This window comes from Bos grunniens, chromosome 5 (assembly GCF_055505025.1).
Source record: "Bos grunniens cultivar Pamir isolate PY7600 chromosome 5, Bosgru_T2T1.0, whole genome shotgun sequence".
Taxonomy (NCBI): domain Eukaryota; kingdom Metazoa; phylum Chordata; class Mammalia; order Artiodactyla; family Bovidae; genus Bos; species Bos grunniens.
In genome coordinates, this window is record NC_141169.1 from 34,560,623 (window position 1) to 34,570,988 (window position 10,366).

The 10,366-nt window shown below is 43.2% G+C and overlaps 1 long non-coding RNA gene across 1 annotated transcript; it reads right to left on the reverse strand.

Annotated features, from left to right (window-relative positions):
* Positions 1-3,523: 3,523 nt before the first annotated feature.
* Positions 3,524-4,362, reverse strand: LOC147371757 (uncharacterized). Its single transcript, XR_015163741.1, has 2 exons — positions 3,877-4,362; positions 3,524-3,752 (listed from the first exon to the last, which is right to left on the reverse strand). It is a non-coding gene; the product is annotated as an uncharacterized LOC147371757 (long non-coding RNA).
* Positions 4,363-10,366: the final 6,004 nt, after the last annotated feature.

Genomic DNA, 10,366 nt, shown 5'->3' on the forward strand with positions numbered 1-10,366 from the left:
ACACGCTCTGTCAGATGAATTAGGATGTAAAGTAGAAACTTTAGCCTTAGGAATAATCAATGAAACAGAAGATGGAAGAAGGGAGAAAATGCAAGCAATTACATTCATTCCTTAAAGGAAAAGGTGATATTTATACAAACTCTTGCCAAATTTGAACTATTTTCTTTCACAGCCTTCCATTTCCTTTTTAAAATCTTTTTCCATCTCCCAGAACACCTCCGCAACCCTCAGATCCTTCAAACCATCAACTCTGGCTTAAATATTCCGATCAACCAGATTCTGACCATATGCACATTCGAGGGCCATTTAACCCTGGGGTGGAGTGAGCTGAATTTTATTAAGATATATAATCATAGTCTCTTGTTTTACATTCATTTGCTAATCTATAAAGTATTTTCACATAAATGTTCCTTTAATTCTTGACAATCAGCATGTTATTATTCCTATTTTACAGTTCAGAAAACTGAGGCTTAGAGAAGTGAGGCCACAAAACTGAATTACAAATTAAACTGGAGAAATGTAAAAGACTGGGGGAGTAGGAGAAACAGAAATTCAACAAGGAAGGGCAGAGCCTCGGGGAGAAAGGTGGAGCTAGACTATTTTTGTCAGGGGGGTTACCACTTAAGCAAATCTGCTCTACTGCAGAAATAACCTCTATCAATTCCCCAGGGTTTTTCTGTGTCTTTACTGCCTCTATAATTCAAGCTATCCATTCTCTAAAAATTCCAAGATTTATTTATTTATTGACTAATTTTTTTGTACCATGACTACCTTGGCAATACTGTTCTAAGGAGGAGATTAAGGAAAGTACACCAGTGTGTTTTATATTTGGGCTGCTTCTGAATAGAGTGTTTGTAAATTGAGAACTGTCTCTATGGTATGTGTGATGTCATTAAATATATATTTGGTCAGTCCAAAACTATCTGGCATTTGTCCTTTACCAACATTACTGAGTATTCTAGTTTCTCAATCACGCGAGCTTAAAATGCACAGCCGAATCTAATGAATGTCAAACTTGTGCAGTGACTCAAAGATGATCAGAGTATTTTTAAACAGAGAAAAAATTAAGATTACCAAAGGACTGACTGAGTGCATATTCACATTAGGGGTACACAAAAAGGAATACTTTTGAACCATCTATATTCTTCTGAATATGTTTAAATGTGCATTAAACACAACTACTAAGGAAAAATCTTTATGTGAAATAACACACATCTTAGAGAGGAATGTGCTGTTCTTTGTATGTAAAAGAACTGCTGTGATACTTTTTAGTATGAAATACTTTTTAGTAATAGTGATATATTTCAATTAATAAAACTATGCCCTTTTACCTACTTTTTGTAACTTACCAGCTCTGTCCAATGGTACCTTCTGCAATAATGAAAACTTCTATATATCAGTACTGACCAATAGAGGAGCCACTCCTCACATGTGCTATTAAGTCCCTGAAATGTACCTAAGGCTATGGAGTAACTTAATTTTTAATTTTATTTTAATCAATTTAAATTTAATAGTCTCTTGTGGCTACTGGCTGTCTTAGAGAGTTATCAGGTTTCCTTCAGCAATTAAAAAAAAAAAGGAAAATCCTGTGATTCTGTCATTCTAAAGACTGCGAGTTGTGAGGTCAGGATTAAGGCCAGGATTATTAATTGGGTGCAGAAATAAAGTTAGCTAACCTGACATAAAATTTTTCAGGTTGTTTTGTTCTAATAAACATTAAAAACTGTTATGTGCAAAATAACAAGCCGGACAATAGGATCTATACAAACACTCAAAATATACAGCTAGTTTATATCTAGTGGGAAAGGAAGGGAGGAAGAAAACAAAGAAATGTAAGAAAGGTGCAAACTGGGAGGGGTTTGGATGGAGACTGCATTCACAGTGGGTATACTGGTCTCGTGTCTGCTCAGTTTTGTAGCCCACCAAGCTCCACTGTCCATGGAATTTTCCAAGCAAGAATACTGGAATGCATTGCCATTTCCTACTCCAGAGAATCTTCCGGACCCAGGGATCAAACCCACATCTCTTGCACCTCCTGCATTGGCAGGTGGGTTCTTAACCACTGTGCCACCTGGGAAGCCCTTACTCATCTCTCAGTTTCTGTTATAATCTCAACTCAGTACATCCCAACAAGACCAGGCTTACCAGTAAACTCATCCTTTTAACTAGTATTGCTAAGCTCCTTTTTAAGACAAACAACTGTGCTGAGATCTGGAGACACACTGTTGACAAGGGCAGAGTGCCCCTCAGAAACTTAAGGATCTCCTAAAAGTAGAGTCAGGTGAGCAAGCAATGAGAATTCAATGTACCACCACAGGCATAGATTCTAGGTGCCACAGGAGCATATAGAAGAGGCTTCTAACCCAGTCGTGGAGGGTCAGTTCAAGGGCAGAGAAGAAGGTTCCAGAAAAAAAAAAAATTACCCTGGAGTATCTTCCCTATTGAATCCACCTAATATTTATGTTTCTTTTTGGAAATTTCCTTTTCATTTGGAATTACGTCATCAATCACTTCAAGGGTGTTCACTTCTTGAGCACATTTAATCAATATATATTTTTCAAACTAGTGATTGAAGAGCTTCATTATCATTTTCCTGGAGGGCTCACCATGCTCTCGGGGCTCAAGATATATGAAAACAAGTCTACCAACGAAAATAAGCTCCTAGGTAAAAAGTTCAATAATCTTACATTAAGAAAAGCATAAAACTGCCCCAGAATGTATGGTTTGTTCTCAAGTGTTTCTATTTTAAATTGTGTGTGGTTTTCTATCCACATTAAATTCAGACATTTCTCCGAAATAAACTTCAGGAAGGCTAAATAAGTAAAAGGAAAATAATCTCTAACAAAATGTAAATTTTATGTTTCAGTACAATCATGCTTGTTAGCACAGCGTTTCTATAACACTGTGACCACAATATGGATTTTACCTCAGACAGTTTTGGGTTCAAATCCCACTTCTTCCACTTACAAGCTGAAAGAGCCTTGTCATCTAACTTGACTGTGCCTCCATTTCCTCACCTCTAAGGAATGAAGTAAGCTGAATAATGGGACAATAATAGTTCATACTTCACACAGTGGATGAGTTAAATAAACGCATATTTATAAACAACTGCCTCAAGTACTATATGAATATTAGCTATTCTTATTAATTACAATAATTCTAATTATACAAGCCTTTAAGAAAAAAAATGCAGTTCTGGTGGGAAAGTTAAAACCGCTGTGGAAAATCAGGGACCTCGGGCAAGTCCCAGTCTGGGCTTTTTTCTCAAGGTGGGAGTGAGAGGAAAAGGCCCCCAGAAGAGGCTGTTAGGAAACCTGAACCTAGCAGATCCATAAGGCTGTCTTTTCAGGCAAAGCAGTCGGTAAACAAAGATCTTAACTTTCTAATTTGATCTAGTATTTTCTCCTTTTTTAAATTTGCTTCCAAGACTTTGATGGAATGACTTCAGGAGAAGGAAACGGTCACAGTTACTAGAAAGAATCTTTAAAAAAAAAAAAAAAAGACAAGAAAGAAACACGAGAGATGAAACAGTTGGGAGTATTTCTGTAACAAACGTTTCCTTCCTTACAAGAGCACAGATAGGGCGGTGTGTCTGGGTCTATTCAATGCAGTAGCAGGATCAGAGGAAATTTTCGATAAGCCAATTTCGATTTCCAAAAGTCTTAACGGGGGACCATCTGGAACCTGCTGCACGACAAATCTCACATTCACAGAAAGCCTCGAGGATTTCCTGGTGGGTCCGGGAGTTTCATCTGAAAAATACCAGTGCCTTCGGGACTCCCTGGGCACAGGGGATGGGTCAAGGCCTCACTCTTTCGTCCCTCCCTCCTGTGCAGGCTGTCACAGCCACAGTTCCCCACGGCAGGAGCCACGTACACAAGCATCGACAGCTGCCAAAAGGGCGTGATCACTTTCCAGGCTGCAGTCTTCCGCAATGCATCCCCCCACGCGGTCAGGCGAGTCCGCGAAAACTCCCCGGGGCCTCGAAGCTCCCTGCGGCTTTCCTCAAAGAACCCCAGATTAGCCCTGATGTTTAGGGCTCTCTAGGTTTTCCTCGTCGCAGACGCGGGCTGGGCGCGTCCCGGGCGAGCCCGGCTGGCGCGCACTTGGCAGCCTCCCAGTTGGCCGAGCTGGACGGAGGAGGGGGGTTGGTGGGGCCGAGATAAACGCCCATCCCCGCACCTCTAGCAGTCTTTCCACTTTCCCTCCGCTGCCTTGCACTACCCGGCCTGAGACCCGGAAGGCGGCGCCTGTTGAGTCACGGTCACGTGGCCACGGATGCGCAGAGGCTGACAGCGCCTCGGCGGCTAGGTCGCTCGGGGCCCTAGTGGAAAATTTTCAGAGACCTACTGCGGCTGCGCGCCCGTGGCCCCGCCCCCACCTCCCTTCCCTCTGTTCCCCGCACCTACCACGGCCCCCAGCCTTCCGGCGGCGGCCCGAGCCGCCTCTGCAGAGGTTCCTTTCTCCCACGGGAGCAGCGCTCCGCGCGCCCCGCCCGCCTGGCGCCGCCCGCGCCTTGGCCCTCCGGCCGGCAGTCTTCGCTTCCTTCGTGCCCCACCTTGGAGCTCCGAGCCGCCGTGCGGCCTTGCCCGCGACCTTGCTTGTACCCCGCTGGCATCCTGAAAGACAAGGAGCGGCGTCTTGGCGCCTCCGCCTTCGCCTCAGGGGCGCCACAGCCCCCACGGCCCCGCCACCTCCGATCCGCGTGATACGGGTCCCCCCACACCTTTCAGGGGAAGGACAGAAGACAAAGGGAGGACACGGTTCCGATGGGCGTCTTGGCTTCCACTCATTTGACGCCCTGCACTGCGTCGTCGTTCAGACACAGCGTGTCGTCAGCTCTATTGTAGTTCACTTACCCCGCTCACCACCTGGAAAACAAGTTGTTTTCTCTGTCCCTGACATTCCCCACTTCATTTCCCCAGCCACGAATAAAATGTATTCCCGAGACAGCAACTTCGGGGAGTTTGTTGACTTCACCCATCCAGGGTTGACAAACGGTACTCAAAAGGGATGTGTTATGTGAATGGTTCACTTCAAGACAGCAAACAAAATTTAACAATTTCGGGGACTGGTGGGCCCTGGACTATTCTTGCAAATGGGTGTCGCTGAATAGGGAGAGGGGTTGAGAAGTGGCGTTGGTACACCACGTGTCCCAAGACAAGGTTACTTGAAGGTGGACCCAGGTGTCAAATGTTTCAGTCAAAACAGTAGTTTTACCTAAGTAAAGATCCCAGAACCAAGCCCAGATATTAAAATGCTTTTCATCTAAGAACCAGAATTGTACATATGTTAATTTTCATAAAACCTTATTTTAGTATCTTATAGCCCTGGGCAAAGAAAGAGTGGGAAACTGAAGACCAGGAATAAATGTCCATCATGGCCCCAAATGGCTGAGTGGTAAAGAATCTGCCTCCCAATGCAGGAGACAGAAGAGACATGGGTTTGATCCCTGGGTGGGGAAGATCCCCTGGAGTAGGAAATGGCAACCCACTGCAGTATTCTTGCTTGAAGAATTTCATGGACAGAGGAGCCTGGTGGGCTACAGTCCACGGGGTCAGCAAGAGTTGGATACCACTGAGCTCACAGGCATACATCACACAGTTGCTGTCCTTTTTCTCTGGACAAGAAAACAGAATGCTAACAATTAAAAACTAAAAATAAAAGTATTTTTAAATCGCTTTATTATGGAAAATTATGAGTGAAATTTTTAAGTCATTTACTACTAATTAGCAGATGTTAACTTATCCAGTGAAAGAACTATTGTCAGTTTAAAAATCTGTCATCTGACAGTTTTTGTTCATATTCATTAGTATATACCACGCCTACCAAAATGGACTCTTCCAGGGTCTCAGGAAAAGGCCACTGTGTAAATACCACAAAAAGATCTTTAATCAAGTCATTCCTTCCCTTTTTATTTGGGGAGGAAATGCGATAAACAGAGTACTGACACTCTGGGTAGTTGTTCTACAGTCCTAACATAATTAAATATGCTTATACTAACAGGTCTGTAAAGCTAAACATTTCTAAAATTTTTTTTAAGATTGAATTTCTGTGGGCACCATAATTTTCCTTTTCTGGATGAGAAGGTGTGCACTTGCAAAACATAATGCCTGCAAACATAGACTCACAATATAAAGTGGTTTTTTTGCATGACTATTACCTGATTCTGGCCAATAGGATCAGAGATATCCACAACAGTACTGTCAGGAAATATTATCTCTCTTAATAAAAATGATTCACAGAATTGACAGTTCTTTCTTTTTCAGTGGACATGGCCCCATCTGCCCAGGAGCTCTGAAACCACTGCAGCCAACATGTGCCCATGCCAGGAGATATCTCTGCATGCTGAAGATGACAGAATGAAAAGATGGTGACCTCTCAGTCTTTGAGGAGATTAAAAGGCTAAGAATTAATTCTAGGTCTGCTCTATCTGTAGACTTTCTATTATATGAGATACTAAGTATCATTATTTAAGCCACTTCTAATTGCATATTGTGTTTCTTACAATAAACAGTTTTCTGCAACTGACAACCTTTCTGGGTGGTACCTAGCCTCCAGAAAGGCCCCAATGATCCTTACCTCCTGGTATTCATGTCTTTGTATAATCCCCTTCTACATTGAATCCAGGCTTGCTTTTGTGACTGGGAGAATATGGTGGAAATATAAGTGTGACTTCCAAGTCTGCTTTATAAAGACATTGCAACTTCTGCCTTGATCACTCTTGGATAACTTGCTCTGGAATCAGCCAGCTACCATGTCATGAGGACACCAGACGGGCTTGTGAAGAAGCCTTCTTGGAGAAGAGTCAACTGGCCAGTACCAACTTGCCAGCATGTGAGTGTGTGACCTTAGAAACAGATCTTTCGGCTCTAGTCAGGCCATCAGATAACTATACACATAGTTGTCAGATTACTACAACCTCATAAGAGATTCCAAGCTAAAACACACAATTGAGTTGCTCTCAAATTTCTGATTCATACAAAGTTTGAGAGTTTCAGCCACTGAGTTTTGGAAATAATTTGTTCCACAGCAATTAATACCTAGTAGAGTACCCTTCAATACCAGAAAAACGCGCCGAAGTCACCAGGGTACTCAGAGTTAATACTATTTTGGGGGGCTTAGGAGCTGTCTTAAAAACAACCCCGGAAAGAACTAACATAAAATCAAGTAAATTGACAACAGGAAAAGAAGTGCCACAAAAAGATATTTTAAAAGTACAATGTTCAAAATAGAATGACCACTTTCAAATGGGAGTATCAAATAAAAAAAAAATTAAGGTGAGTCTCAAAGGAAAAAGTTTAGATACATAGTAATACCAGGGACAAGGAGGTATAAAGAATATTCCAAGCAGTGGGTATCACTTAAATGAGAAATGGTTTCTAGTGAGAAGAGTGGCAAAAGCATAGTATAAGAAGGGAAATGTTATTAGTTACCTATGGCCAGTAAAAAACTTAGTGGTGTAAAATGATACACATTTATTATCACTTATTTCCGTGGGTCAGGAATCCAGGCTGGGCTTACTTGGGTCCTCTCACGAATGTATTAGCTGGGGCTGCAGTCATCTCAGGGTTCAACTGGGCAGGATCAGCTTCCATGCTTACTCTTGTGACTTGGCAGGCCTCCCTGGGCTGTTCAGAGAGACTTATTTCCTTGCCCTGGGGGCATCTCTGTAGGCCAGTTCACAAGATGGCAGCTGGTTTCCCTCAAAGCAAATGAGGGAGAGAGCAAGAGAGAACAAGATGGAAGCCAGAACTCTTTGTAACCTAATCTTAGAAGTAATATACCATCACTTTGCTGAATAGAAGCACATCACTAGGTCCAATCCACATTCAAGGAAAGGGGGTTACAAATAAGTATGAATATCAAGTGAGGTTCGTTGAGCTCCATCTCAGAAGCTACCTACCACAAGAAATAGTGGGGGATCAGGGTGGAAATAAAGGCTAGTGCCAGACTTTCCAGATGGCTTGATGGGTTAAGAATCCACCTATAATGCAGGAGACACAGGAGATATGGGTTCAGTCCCCAGGACAGGAAGATCCCCTGGAGAAGGGCATGGCAACCCACTCCAGTCTTCTTGCCTGGAGAATCCCATGGACAGAGGAGCCTTGTGGGCTACAGCCCAGGGGGTCACAAAGAGTTGGACACAACTGAAGTAACTGAGCACACACGCAGGCCACAGACTAGTGCCACATCAGAGACAGCCATGAAAGCCAACCTGAGAACGGCTGGACAGGAGGGATGCGTGCCTGCACGCTCAGTCGTGTCTGACTCTTTGCAACCCTATGGACTGTAGCCTTCCAGGCTCCTCTGTCCGTGCAATTCTCCAGACAAGAAGACTAAGGTGGGTTGCCATTTCCTACTCCGGGGCTCTTCCAGACCAAGGAATCAAACCCACGTCTCTTGTGTCTCCTGCTTTGGCAGACTGATTCTTTAGCAGTGTGCCACCTGGGAAGTCCCATAAAGGGTAGAGAGAACCAATATGGTGTTTGAGCCCACTTCAAGCAATCTGAAATGCTGGATGAATAAAATTTTGAGGACCATCCTAAATATGATCTTGTTCAACCACAGGTTAGGAAACAATTCACTGAAGCCCTTAGAAACAGACCCGCTCTATTTTTATCAGGTGATAAAGGTCAAATAATCCTACAGAAGAAATCTATCCACCGTCCTTAAAAACTGCTGTAGTGCAGTTTTTACAATGTAGTGCAGTTTTGACAATGTAGTGCATTTCTGAAAATCCAGAGTTGACAACTTATATTTGTGATCATGTCCCTGTCTTTACTCTCACTAGCTTTTAAAATTCTTTGATCCCAGTTCACAGTATGAAACAGATTTTACATCATAACTCAGGATATATACATATTTATACATAATCAAAAGTAAAATTTTATAGATTAGTACTTAGCATTTCCACATATGGCATACTGAAATTTTAAATTCTATTTTGTACTATTGAATTAAAGGGGAAAAAAGTTTGTAGTAATCCACTGAATGCATCACTATCGACTCCGGGGACCCACTCTGCAGTTTGAAAGGCACTGTTCTGCTAAACATTCGCTTAGGAAAAGAGCAAAATTGTAGCATTTCTGACCAACAAGAATTTGGCAGTTTAGTCTCCTAGAAATTGGGTCAGGGTACTATGTCCCATCAGAGAAGGCAATGGCACCCACTCCAGTACTCTTGCCTGGAAAATCCCATGGATGGAAGAGCCTGGTAGGCTGCAGTCCATGGGGTCGCTAAGAGTTGGACACGACTGAGTGACTTCACTTTCCCTTTTCACTTTCATGCACTGGAGAAGGAAATGGCAACCCATTCCAGTGTTCTTGCCTGGAGAATCCCAGGGACGGGGGAGCCTGGTGGGCTGCCGTCTATGGGGTCGAACAGAGTCGGACACGACTGAAGCGACTTAGCAGCAGCAGCAGCAGCAGCACTATGTCCCATGCACTCTAGCCCTTACTAGCTCTTACTCTAGAGTGTAAGAGCAAAATCTCAAACACATGAGGCCTCACTTGGAAGCCACTTGAGTGATCAGATATAATCAAACTTGCCAATGGAAAAATTGATGTTTCAACACCTCCACCTCTTTTTTGTCATTTACTGTTCAGGTTCTTGTCATAGAAAAATCAGAACAAGATTACAGCCCTCCTCCCAACATACACACACACACACACACACACACACACGAGTCAAATTTAAAGGTTCCCTTAAGCATGCATTATAATGAAAGTGAAAATTAGTCACTCACTCATGTTCAACTCTGCAATCCCACGGACTGTAGCTTACCAGGCTCCTCTGTCCATTGAATTCTCCAGGCAAGAATACTGGAGAGGGTGGCCATTTCCCTCTCCAGGGGATCTTCTGACCCAGGGATTGAACCCCGGGTCTCCTGCACTGGAGCCCTTTTGAGCCACCTCTTTACCGTTTGAGCCACCAAGGAAGCCCATGCACTGTGATACACACCACCAAAAAATTCAACTGAGGAGAGAACTAGTCTGAGAGTAGGACTTGCCAATCACAATCACTTCAGACTATGCAGGGGACTAAATTGGATGAAGAAGTGACTTAAGACCTTTTGATTTTCATCAGTTGAAACTTGACAGTAAGGAACTTTCAAGGAGTCCTTCCTAACCCACTATTAAGATTGCTGTCCAGTCTAGAAGAGTTGATCAGTGTTATCGGGGAATTTGTGTGAAAGTCTTAATTGTGTATCAAATGCCAAACTTGCCCTGGCGTGCTCACAGTCTCCCTGGTAGGACAAGACTACAAACGTGAACAATTCGGGGTACAAGACAGCATAGGTTCTAAAACGTTTTCACCACACGGTTTAGCAAACAGTCCTTGGAATAAGAGGGGTGAGGAAGGA